This window comes from Bos grunniens, chromosome 6 (assembly GCF_055505025.1).
Source record: "Bos grunniens cultivar Pamir isolate PY7600 chromosome 6, Bosgru_T2T1.0, whole genome shotgun sequence".
Lineage (NCBI taxonomy): Eukaryota > Metazoa > Chordata > Mammalia > Artiodactyla > Bovidae > Bos > Bos grunniens.
The window spans coordinates 100,163,277-100,187,112 of record NC_141170.1 but is presented as its reverse complement, the minus strand read 5'-3'; the positions used below and the strand labels follow the sequence as shown (position 1 = coordinate 100,187,112).

At 38.7% G+C, this 23,836-nt stretch overlaps 1 long non-coding RNA gene across 14 annotated transcripts in view; it reads right to left on the bottom strand.

Moving 5' to 3' along the window:
- Positions 1–23,836, bottom strand: part of LOC147371092 (uncharacterized) — a 385,877-nt gene that overhangs the window by 83,174 nt on the left and 278,867 nt on the right. Inside the window, exons 6-7 of one of the 14 annotated variants that reach the window (XR_015165815.1) lie at positions 20,872–21,136; positions 7,829–8,107 (exon numbers count right to left, since the gene is read on the bottom strand). The exons of 12 other annotated variants lie outside the window; for them this stretch is intronic. This is a non-coding gene — a long non-coding RNA (uncharacterized LOC147371092). Of the gene's footprint in view, positions 1–7,828; positions 8,108–20,871; positions 21,137–23,836 lie in introns of those variants that run through there. One more of the 14 variants, XR_015165814.1, reaches the window with a different exon arrangement.

Sequence of the window (23,836 nt, the reverse complement as noted above, 5' to 3'; positions counted from 1 at the left end):
AGAAAAGATGCTTGGAATGATTTCTATTTTTTTGAATTTACCAAGGCTAGATTTATGGCCCAGGATGTGATCTATCCTGGAGAAGGTTCCGTGTGTGCTTGAGAAAAAGGTGAAATTCATAGATTCAACGCAATCCCTATCAAGCTACCAACAGTATTCTTCACAGAGCTAGAACAAATAATTTCACAATTTGTATGGAAATACAAAAAACCTCGAATAGCCAAAGTGATCTTGAGAAAGAAAAATGGAACTGGAGGAATCAACCTACCTGACTTCAGGCTCTACTACAAAGCCACAGTTATCAAGACAGTATGGTACTGGCACAAAGACAGAAATATAGATCAATGGAACAAAATAGAAAGCCCAGAGATAAATCCACGCACATATGGACACCTTATCTTTGACAAAGGAGGCAAGAATATACAGTGGATTAAAGACAATCTCTTTAACAAGTGGTGCTGGGAAATCTGGTCAACCACTTGTAAAAGAATGAAACTAGAACACTTTCTAACACCATATACAAAAATAAACTCAAAATGGATTAAAGATCTCAACATAAGACCAGAAACTATAAAACTCCTAGAGGAGAACATAGGCAAAACACTCTCTGACATACATCACAGCAGGATCCTCTATGACCCACCTCCCAGAATATTGGAAATAAAAGCAAAAATAAACAAATGGGACCTAATTAAACTTAAAAGCTTCTGCACATCAAAGGAAACTATTAGCAAGGTGAAAAGACAGCCTTCAGAATGGGAGAAAATAATAGCAAATGAAGCAACCGACAAACAACTAATCTCAAAAATATACAAGCAACTCCTACAGCTCAACTCCAGAAAAATAAATGACCCAATCAAAAAATGGGCCAAAGATTTAAATAGACATTTCTCCAAAGAAGACATACAGATGGCTAACAAACACTTGAAAAGATGTTCAACATCACTCTTTATCAGAGAAATGCAAATCAAAACCACTATGAGGTACCATTTCACACCAGTCAGAATGGCTGCGATTCAAAAGTCTACAAATAATAAATGCTGGAGAGGGTGTGGAGAAAAGGGAACCCTCTTACACTGTTGGTGGGAATGCAAATTAGTACAGCCACTATGGAGAACAGTGTGGAGATTCCTTAAAAAACTGGAAATAGAACTGCCTTATGATCCAGCAATCCCACTGCTGGGCATACACACTGAGGAAACCAGAAGGGAAAGAGACACGTGTACCCCAATGTTCATCGCAGCACTGTTTATAATAGCCAGGACATGGAAGCAACCTAGATGTCCATCAGCAGATGAATGGATAAGAAAGCAGTGGTACATATACACAATGGAGTATTACTCAGCCATTAAAAAGAATACATTTGAATCAGTTCTAATGAGGTGGATGAAACTGGAGACTATTATACAGAGTGAAGTAAGCCAGAAGGAAAAACATAAATACAGTATACTAACGCATGTATATGGAATTTAGAAAGATGGTAACGATAACCCTGTGTACGAGACAGCAAAAGAGACACTGATGTATAGAACAGTCTTATGGACTCTGTGGGAGAGGGTGGGAAGATTTGGGAGAATGTCATTGAAACATGTGAAATGTCATGTATGAAACGAGATGCCAGTCCAGGTTCAGTGCACGATGCTGGATGCTTGGGGCTGGTGCGCTGGGAAGGCCCAGGGGGATGGTATGGGGAGGTTGGGAGGGAGGAGGGTTCAGGATGGGGAGCATGTGATTTTTTTTTTAAAAGTAATAAAGAGAATTAAAAAAAAAAAAAAAGAAAGAAAGAAACTCCTGACAAACAAAAGTCCAGGACAAGAAAAATTTGCAGGTGAATTCTACCAAATATTTAGGTTTAACTTCTCAAACTTCTCTAAAAATTGCAGAGAAAGGAATGCTCCACAACTCATTTTCAGATCAGGATCATCCTGATATCAAAACTAGATGATGATATGACAAAAAAGAAAATCACAGGCCAGTATTACTGAGGTACACAAATACAAAAATCCTCAATAAAATGTTAGCAAAACAAATCCAAAAATACATTAAAAGGATCATACAACATGATCAAGTGGGATTTATTGTAGGGATGCAAGAATGATTCAATATCTGCATATTAATCAATGTGATTAATATGTGTCCGACTCTTGTAACCCCATGGACTGTAGCCTGCCAGGTTCTTCTGTCCACACAGGGATTCTCCAGGCCAGAATACTGGAGTGAGTTGTCATTTCCTTCTGCAGGGGATCTTCCTGACCCAGGAATCAAACCCAGATCTCCTGCATTGCAGATTCTTTACCCACTGAGCTACAAGGGAAGCCCAATCAATGTGATACATCATATTAACAAATTTAAGAATAAAAGTCATATGTTCAACTCAATAGATACAGAAGAAGCTTGACAAAATTCAATACCAATTAAAGAAAAAAAAAAAAAAAAAACTCTCCACAAAGTGGGTATAGAGAGAACATAATGTAATAGAATCCACATATGAAAAGCCCACAGATAACATCATACTTAATGATGATAATATGATGATGATATTATGTTGATAGCATTTTATCTAAAATCATAAAAAAGAAAAGGGTGCTCACTTTCATCACTTTTATGAAATATAGTTTTAGAAGTCCTAGACACAGTAATCATAGAGCCAAAAAAAAAAAAAAAGGAAAGAAAAAGACTCCAAACTGGAAAAGAAGCAGAATCATCATGTTTGCTAATGACATGACATGACACAGAAGATGTCACCAAAATACTACTAGAGCTCTTTAATGAATTTGGTAAAATTACAGGATGTAAAAGTAATATACAGAGATCTGTTGCATTTCTACAAACAATAAACTATCAGAAAGAGAAATTAAGGAAACAACCTGCCTTACATTGAAAAAAAAAAAAACTAGGAATAAATCCATCTAAGGAGGAAAAAAACTTGCATTGAAAAACTATAAGACACTGGGAAAGAAATCAAAGAAGACACATATAGATGGAAAGATATACCATGTTAATGGCTTAGAAAAGTTAATATTGTTAAACAATCATATTACCCAAGGTAGTCCCTACCAAAATACCAATGGTATTTTTCATAGAAATAGAATAAACAATCTTAAAACACTTCAGTTCAGTTCAGTCACTCAGTCATCTCCGACTCAGTCACTCAGTCATCTCTGACTCTTTGTGACCCCATGGACTGCAGTAGTCAGGCTTCCCTGTCCATCACCAACTCCTGGAGTTTACTCAACCTCATGTCCATTGAGTCAGTGATGCCATCCAACCATCTCATCCTCTGTTTTCCCCTTCTCCTCCCACCTTTAATCTTTCCCAGCATCAAGGTATTTTTCAAATGAGTCAGTTTTTCGCATCAGGTGGCCAAAGTACTGGAGTTTCAGCTTCAACATCAATCCTTCCAATAAATATTCAAGACTGATTTCCTTTAGGATGGACTGATTGGATCTCTTTGCAGTCCAAGAGATTCTCAAGAGTCTCCTTCAACACCATTTTTTGGAACCAAAAAAGACCTCAAATAGTCAAAACAATCTTGAGAAAGAAGAATAGGGCTGGAACAGGGAAATACCACATTTGCTGACTTTTGACTATGGTTTAAAGCTACACTATTTAAAACAGTATGCTACTGGGTCAAAAACAGACACATTAAAAACAGAAAGACCCATAGATCATTGGAATGGAACAGATAATCCATAAATAAGCTTACCCACTTATGGTCAATTAAACTATGACAAAAGAGGCAAGAAGATACAATGGAGAAAAAAACAGTCTCTTCAATAAGCAGTGTTGCAGGGAACCCATTCTGGTGCTCTGTGATGCCCTAGAAGGATGGGACTGAGGGTGGTGGTGGAAGGGAAGTTCAGAAGGAAGTGGATTTATGTATACTTACATCTGATTCATGCTGTTGTACAGCAGAATACAAATTTTAAAGCAATTATCCTCTAATTAAGAAATAATTTAAAAAAACAGTGTCAGGAAAACAGGACAGCTACATGGAAAACAATTAAAACATCTCACAATATATACAAAAATAAACTCATATGAATTAATCATTTAAATCTAAAACCAAAACCCACAAAACTCCTAGAAGAAAACAAAGACAGATTTGACATAAATCATAGCAATATGTTTTTGTTCTCTTAAGGAGAGCAAAAAAATCAGATCTAATTAAACTTAAAAGCTTTTGCACAGCAAAGGAAACCACTGACAAAATAAAACAACAACCTACCGAATACGAGGAAACATTTGGAAATGATATGACTAATAAGAGGTTAGCATTCAGTCCCATCATTTCATGGCAAATAGATGGGGAAAAAACAAAAACAGCAACAGACTATTTTCCTGGGCTCCAAAATCACTGCAGATGGTGACTGCAGCCATGAAATTAAGACATGCTTGCTCCTTGGAAGAAAAGCTATCACAAACCTAGACAGCATATTAAAAAGCGGAGACATCACTTTTCCAACAAAGGTCCATCTAGTCAAAGCTATGGTTTTCCAGTAGTCATGTATGGATGTGAAAGTTGGACTGTGAAGAAAGCTGAGCACCAAAGAATTGATGCTTTTGAACTGTGGCATTGGAGAAGACTCTTGAGAGTCCTCTCGACTGCAAGGAGAGCAAACCAGTCAATCCTAAAGGAAATCAGTCGTGAATATTCATTGGAAGGACTGATGTTGAAGTTAAAGCTTCAATCCATTGGCCACCCGATGTGAAGAGCTGACTCACTGGAAAAGACCCTGATGCTGGAAAATATTGAAGGCAGAAGGAAAAGCAGATGATGGAGGATGATATGGTTGGATGGCATCACTGACTCAATGAACATGAGTTTGAGCAAACTCTGGAAGACAGTGGAGAACAGAGGAGCCTGGCGTGTTACAGTCCATGGGGTTGCAAGAGTCAGACATGACTTAGTGACTGAACAAAAGCAACATCCAAAATATATAGCTTATATAACTCAATATAAAAAAAGAAACAACCTGTTTAAAAATTAGGCAGTATACCTGAATAGATATTTTTCCAAATAAAATACACAGATGGACAACAGGCACATTAAAAGATGCTCAACTCAGCTAGTTTGTGACCCCATGGACTTTACAGTCCATGGAATTATCCAGGTCAGAATACTAGAGTGGGTAGCGTTTCCCTTCTCCAGGGATCTTACCAACCTAGGGATCAAACACAGGTCTCCTGCATTGCAGGCAGATTCTTTACCAGCTGAGCCACCAGGGAAACCCAAGAATACTGGAGTGAGTAGCTTATCCCTTCTCCAGTGGATCTTCCCAGCCCAGGAATCAAACTGGGGTTTTCTGCATTGCTGATGGATTCTTTACCAACTGAGCTATTAGGGAAGACCAGTTACCAGTGAAATGCAAATCAAAATCACACTGACATATCACCTCACATCTTTCAGAATTATTACCATAAAAAAGAACACAGTAACAAATGTTGGCAAAGCTGTGGAAAAATGGAAACCCTTGCACACTGTTGGTGGGAATGCAAATTGGTACAGCCACTATGGAAAAACAGTATGGATACTCCTCAAAAAACTAAAAATGGAACTATCATATGATCTAGAATTTCCACTCCTAGGTAAAAGATATGGAATACTATTCAGTCATAAAAAAGAATAGACTTGCCATTTGCAACAACATGGATGGACTTAGCAGGTGCTATGCTAAAGAAGTAAGTCAGAGAAAGAAGGATAAACACTATATATCATCTCTTGTTTGTGGAATCTAAAAAGTAAAATGAATATAACAAAACAGAAACAGACTCACAGATACAGAGAACAAAGAAAGTAGTGGCTACCAGCAGGGAGAGGGTAGAAGGGAGGGGCAGACTTGGTGTAGGGGATTAAGAGGTACAAACAACGTGTAAAATAAGTAAGCCATAAAACATTTTGTATAGCACAAGCCACAAAGCCAATTAAAAGACACTTACTCCTTGGAAGGAAAGTTATGACCAACCTAGACAGCATATTAAAAAGCAGAGACATTACTTTACCAACAAAGGTCCATCTAGTCAAGGCTATGGTTTTTCCAGTGGTCATGTATGGATGTGAGAGTTGGACTATAAAGAAAGCTGAGTGCAGAAGAATTGATGCTTTTGAACTGTGGTGTTGGAGAAGACTCTTGAGAGTCCCTTGGACTGCAAGGAGATCCAACCAGTCCATCCTAAAGGAAATCAGTCTTGAATATTCATTGGAAGGACTGATGTTGAAGTTCAAACTCCAATACTTTGGCCACCTGATGCAAAGAGCTGACTCATTTGAAAATACCCTGTTGCTGTGAAAGTTTTAGGGCAGGAGAAGGGGATGACAGAGGATGAGATGGTTGGATGGCAACACTGCCTCAGTGGATATGAGTTTGGCTAAAGTCTGGGAGTTGGTGATGGACAGGGAGGCCTGGCGTGCTGTGGTTCATGGGGTCGCAAAGAGTTGGATACAACTGAGCAACTGAACTGAACTCAGCCAATATTTGATAATAAATTTAAATGGGTACAATACTATAATAAATAGCCTCTATAAAATTTGTATCACTACATTGTATATCTGAAACTAATGCATTGTAAATCAATAATACTTCAATAAAATATTCTAATGTAAAAATTAAAAAATAATAAAATTATATACACAGCATACACTATAGTTTTACTGACATTGCTGATATAGCTGATTACAGGTCAGATTTGTAACTAAATGTATTTTTAAAATTAATATTTCTAACCTGACTTTACTTAGTAAGTTAAGAAGTAACAGGGATGGAGTATAGCTGGTGGTGGTGGGTAGATACAGAGTAAGGATCAATAATATTATAATTCCCAACTTTGAGAATAATTTTGCCTCAAAGTATGTGCCAGAACATCAGTCACCAGTGTCATATGCCATCATTTCACTAACATAGGGGAAAAGCAACCTAAAAACTATAAAGGTAAAGTAGAAGACAGAAGTCAGTCATCCCTCCTCATTTAAAGAATGTTTCCTGAAACTTCAAACTGAAAATGGTACTTTATGGAAGAGAAATAGAAGTCAGTTAAAAAGTCTTTGCTTCTGGATGTTCTCCAGCCTTGCAGTCCCTTGAGAATTTCACCCAACATAACCACGGTCTTAAAGGAAATCAACCCTGAATACTCATTGGAAGGACTGATGCTGAAGCTGAAGCTCCGATACTTTGGTCACCTGGTGTGAAGAGCTGACTCACTGGAAAATACCCCAGTGCTGAGAAATACTGAAGACAGAAGGAGAAGAGGGTGACAGAGGACAAGATGGCTGGATGGCATCACTGATTCAATGGACATGAACTTGGGCAAACGCTGGGAGATGGTGAGGGACAGGGAAGCCTGGCATGCTGCAGTCCGTGGGGTCGCAAAGAATTGGACATGACTTGGTGAGTGAACAATGACTACCATGGTCTAAGCTGCTGCTGCTGTCACTTCAGTCGTGTCTGACTCTGTGTGACCCCATAGACGGCAGCCCACCAGGCTCCCCCGTCCCTGGGATTCTCCAGGCAAGAACACTGGAGTGGGTTGCCATTTCCTTCTCCAATTCATGAAAGTGAAAAGTGAAAGTGAAGTCGCTCAGTCGTGTCTGACTCTTAGCGACCCCATGGACTGCAGCCCACCAGGTTCCTCCGTCCATGGGATTTTCCAGGCAAGAGTACTGGAGTGGGGTGCCATTGCCTTCTCTAGCTGTAGCTAAAACCCCACCCCGGGCAGTGATCCGGCCTCACCAGCACTGCTGGACTCTACAGTAAGTGAACCAAGGAGCACATGAAGAATGTTGCTTTCATGTGATCTGCAGGGGGAACTAGGATCATGGACCAAAGCACTCATTTCTAAAACCGACAAGCAATTTTTTTTATTATCAAAGAAGTCCTTAAATTCATGTATTTCCTTCTACCCGCACATAACCACAATTATGGAGACTAAAAACAAAATTAGTTATTTTTTTTCCTATGCCAGTATAGTAGCTGATCATGGGCCTAGAATAAACTTGGATTTTAATTGGCTTGACCACTTCCTAACTCTGTAACCACGGATTTGTTACTGCTCCAAAGCTCATCTTCCTCTGGTAAAACGTGGAGGACACAATGGCATCTATGGCCAAAGGCTGTTGAAAGAATACAGAAAATAATTCAAGTTCCAGGCATTTTTACTGAATAAACGACAAACATTATTTTTATAATATAACCAAGGAGATAATTCTAGTATCATCCCCAAATAACTGTCTTACTTTTTATAAAAGTTAAATTAATGCACATAAAAACTTAAAAATATTAAAATCAACCCAAAGCTTAAAATACAAAATGTATATTTTCATAAAAAAATTAGAGGTGTTATAAATTGTCTGGAAATAAAAACTGATTTTCAAAATGAAGTATTTTCAGGAAGTACTTATCCTTACTGAAAAGTTCCATAAGCTACATTTCAGCAAGGATCGTCATACTAAAGGTATCCATAAATTACACTATATATTACAAAGACCTTAGAAAGAGAAGAGCACAAAATAAAAGTGGTAATAAAGTGACTGTGTCCTAAGATACATAGTTTTATCACTGATTGCATCATCTCTTTGTGGCTTGACCACCCAGATACAATTTACAGTTAGTACCATTCATGCCAGTAACAACTTCATTATGCTCCAGCCCTTGCACAATTTATTTCCTCCTTATTGTTCTTTTTTATTACTTTATTCTTACCATACTTTTACTTCTAGGAAACAGATATTATTGAACACAGTCTTCTCTGAGCATACAGATTTGAGTTAATTTGAAACCACTTAGTGAAAAGATAGAAAGTCCATATACCACATTTCAATAAACATGTCACACTTGGTGGAATAAAAATGGCATATGTTCATTGACCTTGACATTAAGTTGAGCAAACTCAAGGGAATTTGCTAACTCTATTAAAAAGAATAAATCATATATATTTCAATATGTATTGTTTTAACAATTAACAACATATGCTATGACATAGGTATTATAAAATATTCATACATACAACCACTACTTTATCAGTATAAAGCAAAGATAATCACTCTCTCCTCATTTTTGTTATTTAAAGTTCAATTGTTTTCAACTTTTTTCCCATCTGCTAAATAAATGACCAATCTGTATGTCACTGTTTTTTCCCTGCAAACATTACTTGTTTTGTAAAGGGAAAGGGAAGTCGCTCAGTTGTGTCTGACTCTTAGCGACCCCATGGACTGCAGCCCACCAGGCTCCTCCGTTCATGGGGTTTTCCAGGCAAGAGGACTGGAGTGGGGTGCCATGGCCTTCTCCCTCTACTGCACTAAGGAGGACCAAAGCCTCTCAGCCTGAATCCTCTGCAAACACTGGGGGGAAAGCACTCAATTAGGTATTTAATATTTTATTGAAAAGACTGAAAATTCAATTGTCTATTCTCTCTCTCCTATGAGTTGACTATCACATGAACTAGTCTTCTGATTGTGACCACTTAACAACTACAAGAAATTTGCACTGATTTTAGAATATGGGCAAAGGGGTTTGTGTAACTCAGTAAAGCTATTAGCCATGCCCTGCGGGGCCACCCAAGATGGACGGGTCATGGTGAAGAGTTCTGACAAATTGTGGTCCACTGGAGGAGACAATGGCAAACCACTTCAGTGTTCTTGCCAAGAGAACCCCATGAACACTATAAAAAAGCAAAAAGATAGGACACAAAAGATGATCCCCCCAGGTCAGAAGGTGTCCAATACGCTACTGGGGAATAGCGGAGGACAATTAGTAATAGCTTCAGAAAGAATGAAGTGGCTGGGGCAAAGCAAGAGTGACATTCAGTTGTGGATGTGTCAGGTGATGAAAGCATAATCCAATGCTGTAAGGAACAGTACTGTATTAGGAACTTGGAATGTTAGGTTCTTGAATCAAGGAAAATTGGAAGTGGCCAACCAGGAGATGACAAGAGTTAAACACTGACATTTTAGGAATCAGAAGCTCTACACAGTCAGCAAAAATAAGACCTACATCTACTGTGGCTCAGTACATTAGCCCCTTACTGCAAAATTCAGGTTTAAACTAAAGAAAATGGGGAAAACCACTATGCCAATCAAGTACAAACAAAATCAAATTCCTTATGATTCTATAGTGGAAGTGATGAATAGATTCAAGGGATTAGATCTGGTAAACAGAGTGCCCGAAGAACTATGGACAGAGGTTCATAATATTGTATAGGAGGCACTGACCAAAACCATTCCAAAGAAAAAGAAATGTAAGAAGGCAAACTGGTTGTCTGAGGAGGCTTTAAAAATGGCTGAGAAAAGAAAGAAAACAAAAAGCAAGGGAGAAAGGGAAAGTATAGCAAACTGAATGCAGAGTTCCAGAAGATAGCAGGAAGAGTCAAGAATGCCTTCATCAATGAACAATGCAGAGAAACAGGAAAACAACAGAAGGGGGAAGACTAGAGAGCTCGTCAAGAAAACTGGAGATATCAGATTCCTTCTTGGCTTCCTTCCAGGACAGTCTACTTTTTCTGGGACTAGGACACTTTGATTTCCCTCAGCCAGTTCCTTCTGGAAGCTGTGAACCTCTCTGGGTAACCCTCATGGTGGAGAAACTTTTCATCTTTAACCTAGATGTTTTATCAATGGTGCTCTATAGAAGGAGAAGCTTTGAGACTACTGTAAAAATAAGACTGATAACTGGAAGCAGGAGGCTCAAGTCCAAACCCTGACTCCAGGGAACATTAATTGACAGGAGCTCATCAAATACCTTCATACCTACACTGAAACCAAGCACCACACAAGGGCCAACAAGTTCCAGGGCAAGACATACCATGCAAATTCTCCAGCAACACAGGAACACAGCCCTGAGCTCCAATATACAGGCTGCCCAAAGTTACTACAAAACCATAGACATCTCATAACTCATTACTGAACACGTCATTGCACTCTAGAGAGAAGAAATCCAGCTCCACCCACCAGAACACGGACACAAGCTTCCCTAACCAAGAAACCTTGATAAGCCACCTGTACAAACCCACACACAGCAAGGAAACTCCACAATAAAGAGAACTCCACAAACTGCCAGAATACAGAAAGGACACCCCAAACTCAGCAATTTAAACAAGATGAAGAGACAGAGGAATACTCAGCAGGTAAAGGAACAGGATAAATGCCCACCAAACCAAACAAAAGAAGAAGAGATAGGGAATCTACCTGATAAAGAATTTCAAATAATGATAGTGAAATTGATCCAAAATCTTGAAATCAAAATGGAATCACAGATAAATAGCCTGGAGACAGGATTGAGAAGATGCAAGAAAGGTTTAACAAGGACCTAGAAGTAATAAAAAAGAGTCAATATATAATGAATTATGCAATAAATGAGATAAAAAACACTCTGGAGGCAACAAAGAGTAGAATAACAGAGGCAGAAGACAGGATTAGTGAATTAGAAGATAGAATGGTAGAAATAAATGAATCAGAGAGGAATAAAGAAAAACGAATTAAAAGAAATGAGGACAATCTCAGAGACCTCCAGGACAATGTTAAATGCTACAACATTCGAATCATAGGAGTCCCAGAAGAAGAAGACAAAAAGAAAGACCATGAGAAAATACTTGAGGAGATAATAGTTGAAAACTTCCCTAAAATGGGGAAGGAAATAATCACTCAAGTCCAAGAAACCCAGAGAGCCCCAAACAGGATAAACCCAAGGCGAAACACCCCAAGACACATATTAATCAAATTAACAAAGATCAAACACAAAGAACAAATATTAAAAGCAGCAAGGGAAAAACAACAAATAACACACAAGGGAATCCCCATAAGGCTAACAGCTGATCTTTCAATAGAAACCTTTCAAGCCATGAGGGAATGGCAAGACATACTTAAAATGATGAAAGAAAATAACCTACAGCCCAGATTATTGTACCCAGCAAGGATCTCATTCAAATATGAAGGAGAAATCAAAAGCTTTACACACAAGCAAAAGCTGAGAGAATTCAGTACCACCAAACCAGCTCTCCAACAAATACTAAAGGATATTCTCTAGATAGGAAACACAAAAATAGTGTATAAATTCGAACCCAAAACAATAAAGTAAATGGCAACAGGATCATACTTATCAGTAATTACCTTAAACATAAATGGGTTGAATGCCCCAACCAAAAGACAAAGACTGGCTGAATGGATACAAAAACAAGACCCCTACATATGCTGTCTACAAGAGACCCACCTCAAAATAGGGGACACATACAGACTGAAAGTGAAGGGCTGGAAGAAGATTTTCCATGCAAATAGGGACCAAAAGAAAGCAGGAGTAGCCATACTCATATCCGATAAAATAGATTTTAAAACAAAGGCTGTGAAAAGAGACAAAGACGGTCACTACATAATGTTCAAAGGATCAATCCAAGAAGAAGATATAACAATTTAAATATATATGCACCCAACATAGGAGCACCTCAATATGTAAGACAAATGCTAACAAATATGAAAGGAGAAATTAACAATAACACAATAATAGTGGGAGACTTTAATACCCCACTCACACCTATGGATAGATCAACTAAACAGAAAATTAACAAGGAAACACAAACTTTAAACGATACAATAGACCAGTTAGACCTAATTGATATCTATAGGACATTTCATCCCAAAACAATGAATTTCACCTTTTTCTCAAGCACACACGGAACCTTCTCCAGGATAGATCACATCCTGGGCCATAAATCTAGCCTTGGTAAATTTAATAAAATTGAAATCATTCCAAGCATCTTTTCTGATCACAATGCAGTAAGATTAGATCTCAATTGCAGGAGAAAAACTATTAAAAATTCCAACATATGGAGGCTGAACAACACGCTGCTGAATAACCAACAAATCACAGAAGAAATCAAAAAAGAAATCAAAATTTGCATAGAAATAAATGAAAATGAAAATACAACAACCAAAAACTTGTGTGACACTGTAAAAACAGTCCTAAGGGGAAAGTTCATAGCAATACAGGCATACCTCAAGAAACAAGAAAAAAGTCAAATAAATAACCTAACTCTACACCTAAAGCAACTAGAAAAGGAAGAAATGAAGAACCCCAGGGTTAGTAGAAGGAAGGAAATCTTAAAAATTAGGGCAGAAATAAATGCAAAAGAAACAAAAGAGACCATAGCAAAAATCAACAAAGCTAAAAGTTGGTTCTTTGAAAGGATAAATAAAATTGACAAACCATTAGCCAGGCTCATCAAGAAACAAAGGGAGAAAAATCAAATCAATAAAATTAGAAATGAAAATGGAGAGATCACAACAGACAACACAGAAATACAAAGGATCATAAGAGACTACTATCAGCAATTATATGGCAATAAAATGGACAACGTGGAAGAAATGGACAAATTCTTAGAAAAGTACAACTTTCTAAAACTGAACAAGGAAGAAATAGAAAATATTAACAGACCCATCACAAGCACGGAAATTGAAACTGTAATCAGAAATCTTCCAGCAAACAAAAGCCCAGGTCCAGATGGCTTCACAGCTGAATTCTACCAAAAATTTAGAGAAGAGCTAACACCTATCCTACTCAAACTCTTCCAGAAAATTGCAGAGGAAGGGAAACTTCCAAACTCATTCTATGAGGCCACCATCACTCTAATACCAAAACCTGACAAAGATCCCACAAAAAAAGAAAACTACAGGCCAATATCCCTGATGAACATAGATGCAAAAATCCTTAACAAAATTCTAGCAATCAGAATCCAACAACACATTAAAAAAATCATACACCATGACCAAGTAGGCTTTATCCCAGGGATGCAAGGATTCTTCAATATCCTCAAATCAATCAATGTAATACACCACATTAACAAATTGAAAAATAAAAACCATATGATTATATCAATAGATGCAGAGAAAGCCTTTGACAAAATTCAACATCCATTTATGATAAGAACTCTCCAGAAAGCAGCAATAGAAGGAACATACCTCAACATAATAAAAGCTATATATGACAAGCCCACAGCAAACATTATCCTCAATGGTGAAAAATTGAAAGCATTCCCTCTAAAGTCAGGAACAAGAAAAGGGTGCCCACTTTCACCATTAATATTCAACATAGTTTTAGAAGTTTTGGCCACAGCAATCAGAGCAGAAAAATAAATAAAAGGAATCCAAATTGGAAAAGAAGAAGTAAAACTCTCACTGTTTGCAGATGACATGATCCTCTACATAGAAAACCCTAAAGACTCCACCAGAAAATTACTAGAACTAATCAATGAATATAAAAAAGTTGCAGGATATAAAATCAACACACAGAAATCCCTTGCATTCCTATACACTAATAATGAGAAAATAGAAAGAGAAATTAAGGAAACAATTCCATTCACCATTGCAAGGAAAAGAATAAAATACTTAGGAATATATCTACCTAGAGAAACTAAAGACCTATATATAGAAAACTATAAAACACTGGTGAAAGAAATCAAAGAGGACACTAATAGATGGAGAAATATACCATGTTCATGGATTGGAAGAATCAATATAGTGAAAATGAGTATACTACCCAAAGCAATTTATAGATTCAATGCAATCCCTATCAAGCTACGAATGGTATTCTTCACAGAGCTAGAACAAATAATTTCATAATTTGTATGGAAATACAAAAAGCCTCGAATAGCCAAAGCAATCTTGAGAAAGAAGAATGAAACTGGAGGAATCAACCTGCCTGACTTCAGGCTCTACTACAAAGCCACAGTCATCAAGACAGTATGGTATTGGCACAAAGACAGAAATATAGATCAATGGAGCAAAATAGAAAGCCCAGAGATAAATCCACACACATATGGACACCTTATCTTTGACAAAGGAGGCAAGAATATACAATGGATAAAGACGAAATCTTTAACAAGTGGTGCTGGGAAAACTGGTCAACCACTTGTAAAAGAATGAAATTAGAACACTTTCTAACACCATACACAAAAATAAACTCAAAATGGATTAAAGATCTAAACGTAAGACCAGAAACTATAAAACTCCTAGAGGAGAACATAGGCAAAACACTCCCCGACATATATCACAGCAGGATCCTCTATGACCCACCTCCCAGAATATTGGAAATAAAAGAAAAAATAAACAAATGGGACCTAATTAAACTTAAAAGCTTCTCACAACAAAGGAAACTCTAAGAAAGGTGAAAAGACAGCCTTCAGAATGGGAGAAAATAATAGCAAATGAAGCAACAGACAAACAACTCATCTCAAAAATATACAAGCAACTCCTACAGCTCAATTCCAGAAAAATGAATGACCCAATCAAAAAACGGGCCAAAGAACTAAATAGACATTTCTCCAAAGAACACATACAGATGGCTAACAAACACATGAAAAGATGCTCAACATCACTCATTATCAGAGAAATGCAAATCAAAACCACTATGAGGTACCATTTCATGCCAGTCAGAATGGCTGTGATCCAAAAGTCTACAAGCAATAAATGCTCGAGAGGGTGTGGAGAAAAGGGAACCCTCTTACACTGTTGGTGGGAATGCAAACTAGTACAGCCACTATGGAGAACAGTGTGGAGATTCCTTAAAAAACTGGAAACAGAACTGCCTTATGACCCAGCAATCCCACTGCTGGGCATACGCACCGAGGAAACCAGAATTGAAAGAGACACGTGGATATATTCCTAAGTATTTTATTCTTTCCATTGCAATGGTGAATGGAATTGTTTCCTTAATTTCTCTTTCTGTTTTCTCATTATTAGTGTATAGGAATGCAAGGGATTTCTGTGTGTTGATTTTATATCCTGCAACTTTACTATAGTCATTGATTATTTCTAGTAATTTTCTGGTGGAGTCTTTAGGGTTTTCTATGTAGAGGATCATGTCATCTGCAAATAGTGAGAGTTTTACTTCTTCTTTTCCAATTTGGATTCCTTTTATTTCTTTTTCTGCTCTGATTGCTGTGGCCAAAACTTCCAAAACTATGTTGAATATTAATGGTGAAAGTGGGCACCCTTGTCTTGTTCCTGACTTTAGAGGAAATGCTTTCAATTTTTCACCATTGAGGATAATGTTTGCTGTGGGTTTGTCATAGATAGCTTTTATTATGTTGAGGTATGTTCCTTCTATTGCTGCTTTCTGGAGAGTTCTTATCATAAATGGATGTTGAATTTTGTCAAAGGCTTTCTCTGCATCTATTGAGATAATCATATGGCTTTTATTTTTCAATTCGTTAATGTGGTGTATTACATTGATTGATTTGCGGATATTGAAGAATCCTTGCATCCCTGGGATAAAGCCTACTTGGTCATGGTGTATGATTTTTTTAATGTGTTGTTGGATTCTGATTGCTAGAATTTTGTTAAGGATTTTTGCATCTATGTTCATCAGGGATATTGGCCTGTAGTTTTCTTTTTTTGTGGGATCTTTGTCAGGTTTTGGTATTAGGGTGATGGTGGCCTCATAGAATGAGTTTGGAAGTTTCCCTTCCTCTGCAATTTTCTGGAAGAGTTTGAGCAGGATAGGTGTTAGCTCTTCTCTAAATTTTTGGTAGAATTCAGCTGTGAAGCCATCTGGACCTGGGCTTTTGTTTGCTGGAAGAATTTTGATTACAGTTTCAATTTCCATGCTTGTGATGGGTCTGTTAAGATTTTCTATTTCTTCCTGGTCGAGTTTTGGAAAGTTGTACTTTTCTAAGAATTTGTCCATTTCTTCCACGTTGTCCATTTTATTGGCATATAATTGTTGATAGTAGTCTCTTATGATACTTTGTATTTCTGTGTTGTATACCCAAAGCAATTTATAGATTCAACGCAATCCCTATCAACCTACCAACAGTATTCTTCACAGAGCTAGAACAAATAATTTCACAATTTGTATGGAAATACAAAAAACCTCGAATAGCCAAAGCGATCTTGAGAAAAAAGAATGGAACTGGAGGAATCAACCTACCTGACTTCAGGCTCTACTACAAAGCCACAGTTATCAAGACAGTATGGTACTGGCACAAAGACAGAAATATAGATCAATGGAACAAAATAGAAAGCCCAGAGATAAATCCACGCACATATGGACACCTTATCTTTGACAAAGGAGGCAAGAATATACAATGGATTAAAGACAACCTCTTTAACAAGTGGTGCTGGGAAATCTGGTCAACCACTTGTAAAAGAATGAAACTAGACCACTTTCTAACACCATATACAAAAATAAACTCAAAATGGATTAAAGATCTAAACGTAAGACCAGAAACTATAAAACTCCTAGAGGAGAACATAGGCAAAACACTCTCTGACATACATCACAGCAGGATCCTCTATGACCCACCTCCCTGAATATTGGAAATAAAAGCAAAAATAAACAAATGGGACCTAATTAAACTTAAAAGCTTCTGCACATCAAAGGAAACTATTAGCAAGGTGAAAAGACAGCCTTCAGAATGGGAGAAAATAATAGCAAATGAAGCAACTGACAAGCAACTAATTTCAAAAATATACAAGCAACTCCTACAGCTCAACTCCAGAAAAATAAACGACCCAATCAAAAAATGGGCCAAAGAAATAAATAGACATTTCTCCAAAGAAGACATACAGATGGCTAACAAACACATGAAAAGATGCTCAACATCACTCATTATCAGAGAAATGCAAATCAAAACCACTATGAGGTACCATTTCACACCAGTCAGAATGGCTGCGATCCAAAAGTCTACAAATAATAAATGCTGGAGAGGGTGTGGAGAAAAGGGAACCCTCTTACACTGTTGGTGGGAATGCAAACTAGTACAGCCACTATGGAGAACAGTGTGGAGATTCCTTAAAAAACTGGAAATAGAACTGCCTTATGATCCAGCAATCCCACTGCTGGGCATACACACTGAGGAAACCAGAAGGGAAAGAGACACGTGTACCCCAATGTTCATCGCAGCACTGTTTATAATAGCCAGGACATGGAAGCAACCTAGATGTCCATCAGCAGATGAATGGATAAGAAAGCAGTGGTACATATACACAATGGAGTATTACTCAGCCATTAAAAAGAATACATTTGAATCAGTTCTAATGAGGTGGATGAAACTGGAGCCTATTATACAGAGTGAAGTAAGCCAGAAGGAAAAACTTAAATACAGTATACTAACGCATATATATGGAATTTAGAAAGATGGTAACAATAACCCGGTGTACGAGACAGCAAAAGAGACACTGATGTATAGAACAGTCTTATGGACCCTGTGGGAGAGGGAGAGGGTGGAAAGATTTGGGAGAATGACATTGAAACATGTAAAATATCATGTAAGAAACAAGTTGCCAGTCCAAGTTCGATGCAGGATACTGGATGCTTGGGGCTAGTGCACTGGGACGACCCAGAGGGATGGTATGGGGAGGGAGGAGGGAGGAGGGTTCAGGATGGGGAACACATGTATACCTGTGGCGGATTCATTTTGATATTTGGCAAAACTAATACAATTATGTAAAGTTTAAAAATAAAATAAAATTAAAAAAAAAATTCAAAACAAAAAAAAAAAGAGAAAGAGACACGTGTACCGCAATGTTCATCAGAGTGCTGTTTATAATAGCTAGGACATGGAAGCAACCTAGGTGTCCATCAGCAGATGAATGGATAAGAAAGCTGTGGTACATATACACAATGGAGTATTACTCAGTCATTAAAAAGAATACATTTGAACCAGTTCTAATGAGGTGGATGAAACTGGAGTCTATCATACAGAGTGAAGTAAGCCAGAAAGAAAAACACCAATACAGTATACTAACGCATATATATGGAGTTTAGAAAGATGGTAACAATAACCCTGTATACGAGACAGCAGAAGAGACACTGATGTATAGAACAGTCTTTTGGACTCTGTTGGGGAGGAAGAGGGTGGGATGATTTGGGAGAATGGCATTGAAACATGTATAATATCATGTATGAAACGAGTTGCCAGTCCAGGTTCGATGCTCGATACTGGATGCTTGGGACTGGTGCACTGGGACGACCCACAGGGAGGGTATGGGGAGGGAGGAGGGAGGAGGGTTCAGGATGGGGAACACATGTATACCTGTGTTTTTTAGAAATAAAAAAAATAAGTAAAAAAAAAGGAAAAAAAGAAAACTGGAGATATCAAAGGAGCATTTCATTCAGAGATGGGCACAATAAATGAAAGAAACGGTAAAGACCTAATAGAAGCAGAGAGATCAATAAGACATGACAAGAATACAAAGGAGAACTGTACAAAAAAAAATCTTACTGACTGGGATAACCTTGATGCTGTGGTCACTCATCTAGAGCCAGACATCCTGGAGTGGTAAGTCTAGTGGGCCTTGGGAAGCGCTGCCAATAAAGCTGCTGGAGGTGATGGAATTCCAGCTGAGTTATTTAAAATCCTAAGAGATGATGCTGTTAAAGTGTTGCACTCATTATGTCAGCAAATTAAAAAAACCCAGTAGTGGCCACAGGACTGAAAAAGGTCAATCTTCATCCCAATTCCCAAGAAAGGCAGCACTAAAGAATATTCAAACCACTGGACAATTGCACTCACTGCCCATGCTAGTAAGGTTATGCTCAAAATTCGTCAACCTAGGTTTCAGCAGTACTTGAATCAAGAACTTCCAGATGTACAAACTGGGTTTAGAAAAGGCTGAGGAACCAGAGATCAAATTGACAATATTTTCTGCCTCATAGAGAAAGCAAGAGAATTCCAGATAAACATCTACCTCTCTTTCACTGACTATGCTAAAGCCTTTGACTGTATGGATCATAACAAACTGGAAAACTCTTAAAGATGGGAATACCAGACCATCTTACCTGTCTCCTGAGAAAACTGCATGTGGGTCAAGAAACAACAGTTAGAACCTTACATGGGAAAATTTACTGGTTCAAAATTCTGAAAGGAGTATGACAAGGCTATATATTGTCATCCAGTTAATTTAACTTATATGCAGAACACCTCATGTGAAATGCCGGGCTGCATGAGTTACATGCTGGAATAAAGACTGCTGGGAGAAATATCAAGAACCTCAGATATGCAGATAGAGAAGGACCCCACTCCAGTACTCTTTCCTGGAAAATCCCATGGATGGAGGAGCATGGTGGGCTGCAGTCCATGGGGTTGCGAAGACTCGGACACGACTGAGCGACTTCACTTTCACTTTTCACTTTCATGCATTGGAGAAGGAAATGGCAACCTACTCCAGTGTTCTTGCCTGGAAAATCCCAGGGACAGGAAAGACTGATGGGCTGCCATCTATGGGGTTGCACAGAGTTGGACATGACTGAAGAGACTTAGCAGGAGCAGCAGCAGATATGCACATGATACCACTCTAATTGCAGAAAGCAAAAAGGAACTAAAGAGCCTCCTGATGAGGGTAAAAGAGGAGACTGAAAAAGCTGGCTTAAAATTCAATATTTAACAGTCTAAGATCATGGTACCTGGTCCCATCACTTCATGGCAAAGAGAAGGGGAAAATGTGGAAGCAGTAACAGAGTTCCTTTTATTGGGCTCTAAAATCACTGTGAAATTGTGACTGCATCAATGAAATTAGGAGAGAATTCCTTCTTGGAAGGAAAGCTATGAAAAACCTAGACAATTTATTAAAAAGCAAAAACATCATTTTGCCAACAAAGGTCCATATGGTCAAGACTATGGTGTTTTCCGGAGAAGGCAACAGCACCCCACTCCAGTACTCTTGCCTGGAAAATCCCATGGGCAGAGGAGCCTAGTGGGCTGCAGTCCATGGGGTCACGAAAAGTCGGACACGACTGAGTGACTTCACTTTCACTTTTCACTTTCATGCACTGGAGAAGGAAATGGCAACCCACTCCAGTGTTCTTGCCTGGAGAATCCCAGGGATGGGGGAGCCTGGTGGGCTGCTGTCTATGGGGTCGCACAGAGTTGGACATGACTGAAGTAACTTACCTTATGGTGTTTTCAGTATTCATGTATGGATATGAGCTGGACCATAAAAATGGCAGAACACTGAAGAATTTAGGCTTTTGAGCTGTGGTGCTGGAGAAGAATCTTGAGAGTCCCTTGGACAGCAAGGAGACCAAACCAGTCAATCCTGAAGGAAATCAACCCTGAGTTCTCATTGGAAGGACTGATGCTGAAGCTGAAGCTCCAATCCTTGGCCACCTGATGCAAAGAGCTGATTCACTGGAAAGGACTCTGATTCTGGGAAAGACTGAGGCAGGAGAAGAGGGCAACAGAGGATCAGATGGTTGGACGACATCACTCATTCAATGGACACGAACTTGGACAAACTCCAGGAGATGGTGAGGGACAGGGAGGCCTGGTGTGCTGCAGTCCATGGGATCACAAAGAGTTGGACATGACTTGGTGACTGTACAAGAACAATATTTGAAAATGGAGTAGAAAAATTCAAGAAGACTAAACACTTTCTCATATTGTGGAGGAAATAAAAATTTGTCATTTTGGTTAAATTTTATATGTGTATAGAGTAAGGTATAACACTGAATTGAGACATCATTAAAATTATATTCTGGCTTACCTTTCAATTTAGTTGTATTTTGAGAGGTAAAGGACATATACTGCTTACAATTAAGTCACAGAAAATAAATCAGTTCAGTCGCTCAGTCGTGTCCGACTCTATGTGACTCCATGAATCGCAGCACGCCAGGCCTCCCTGTCCATCACCAACTCCCGGAGTTTACCCAAACTCTTGTCCATCAAGTCAGTGATGCCATCCAGCCATCTTATCCTCTGTCATCCCCTTTTCCTCCTGCCCCCAATCCCTCCCAGCATCAGTCTTTTCCAATGAGTCAACTCTTTGCATGAGGTGGCCAAAGTATTGGAGTTTCAGCTTTAGCATCATTCCTTCCAAAGAAATCCCAGGGCTAATCTCCTTCAGAATGGACTGGTTGGATCTCCTTGCAGTCCAAGGGACTCTCAAGAGTCTTCTCCAACACCACAGTTCAAAAGCATCAATTCTTCGGCGCTCAGCCTTCTTCACAGTCCAGCTCTCACATCCATACATGACCACTGGAAAAACCATAGCCTTGACTAGACGGACCTTTGTTGGCAAAATAATGTCTCTGCTTTTGAATATGCTATCTAGGTTGGTCATAACTTTTCTTCCAAGGAGTAAGCGTCTTTTAATTTCATGGCTGCAATCACCATCTGCAGTGATTTTGGAGCCCCCGAAAATAAAGTCTGACACTGTTTCCACTGTTTCCCCATCTATTTCCCATGAAGTGATGGGACCGGATGCCATGATCTTCGTTTTCTGAATGTTGAGCTTTAAGCCAACTTTTTCACTCTCCTCTTTCACTCTCATCAAGAGGCTTTTTAGTTCCTCTTCACTTTTTGCCATAAGGGTCGTGTCACCTGCATATCTGAGGTTATTGATATTTCTCCCGGCAATCTTGATTCCAGCTTGTGCTTCATCCAGCCCAACATTTCTCATGAGGTACTCTGCATAGAAGTTACATAAGCAGGGTGACAATAGAAAATAAATAGATGGTGGTAAATACTTCATGAGAAAAATCAGTATCAAATTCATTAAGTTTCTTTAAAAAAGAAACAGAAATTAACTTTTTGAGTACCTTTTAGGTGCCTAGCACAGTTGATGTGAAAGGGAAAGTTTCTACTGTGATTAAATTCCATAATAAACTAAACTTTTAAAAACTTTATGTTAATAAATATATTTGAGCAACCTTATAAGACCTGGAAATACAAAGTATTGTTATACATTTTGACCTATGAAACTTATTCTGATATTTAATTTGTGTGTGTGTTAGCTGCTCAGTCGTGTCCAACTCTTTGTGGGTCCATGTAGCCCACCAGGCTCCTCTGTCCATGGAATTCTCCAGGCAAGAAAGCTGGAGTGGGTTGCCATGCCCTTCTCCAGGGGATCTTCCGGACCTAGGGATTTAACCCAAGTCTCTCACATTGCAGGTAGATTCTTTATGCCTTAGCTACTGGTATATTTAATTTAGATAGGATACATACATATATGTATATATATATGTATGTATGTATGTATCTTCCTCTTACTTTTCTCATTCCTCTTTCAATTCTCCTTCTCCACCCTTAATTTGCCTGTCCTTTATTCATTCCTCTCTCTGAATAATTAAGTTCAAAGACATTTGGTGAGGCTGAAAACCAGGTAGGTATCTGTACTGAGGAGATGGAATGAGTCATGGTGGTCTAGATGGAGGAAGAGCAGCCTTCTATGCAAGGAAGGCTTTTTCACAGAAGGACTGCCAGGCCTCAGTGTTGAAAATTAAGAAGGGTAAAAGGAATATCCATGCATTAGAAAATCTATTGTAGGCTGTCAGAATTCAAGCAGGGAGAGTAGGGCATCCTTGCAGAGGGTTGACCAAATGAGAGGTTTTAGAGACTAAATGTGGATGAGAGGAATGACCAGAACTGGGTGTCAAAGCCTGAACTGTGTGGGGAAATCATCCACTCAAGGGACAGTCTCACTTCAGAACCTGAAGATAGGGAAGAGAGGATTCAATAAGAAGGCCTGGCATGGATTATCAGAGCTTGAGGGAGATGAGGAGGTGTCCATGCATAGTAACTGCCTGGCACAGCATGCCAGCAATTTAGCAGCTTGAAAAGAGCATCTACATGGAAGGATGAGCTGACAGGGCCTGTCTTGAGTTCAACTAGGACAAAACAGACATCAACTCAGGGGTAGGACGTAGGCAGCCTGGCTTGAGAATCACATTTCAAGCAGAGTAAAGAGAATGTCCATGGTGGCAGGTGGCAGGGGATGGAAGAGTGGGGAAGGAGCAGTAAAATTCAGGGCAGTATATGAGAACCTCTGTGTAACTGGGAGGGTGTCTGCAAAGAAGAAGAAGCATTGTGACCGAAAGCAGGAGATAATCAAAGAATGATGGCCCCATGTCAAAACGAC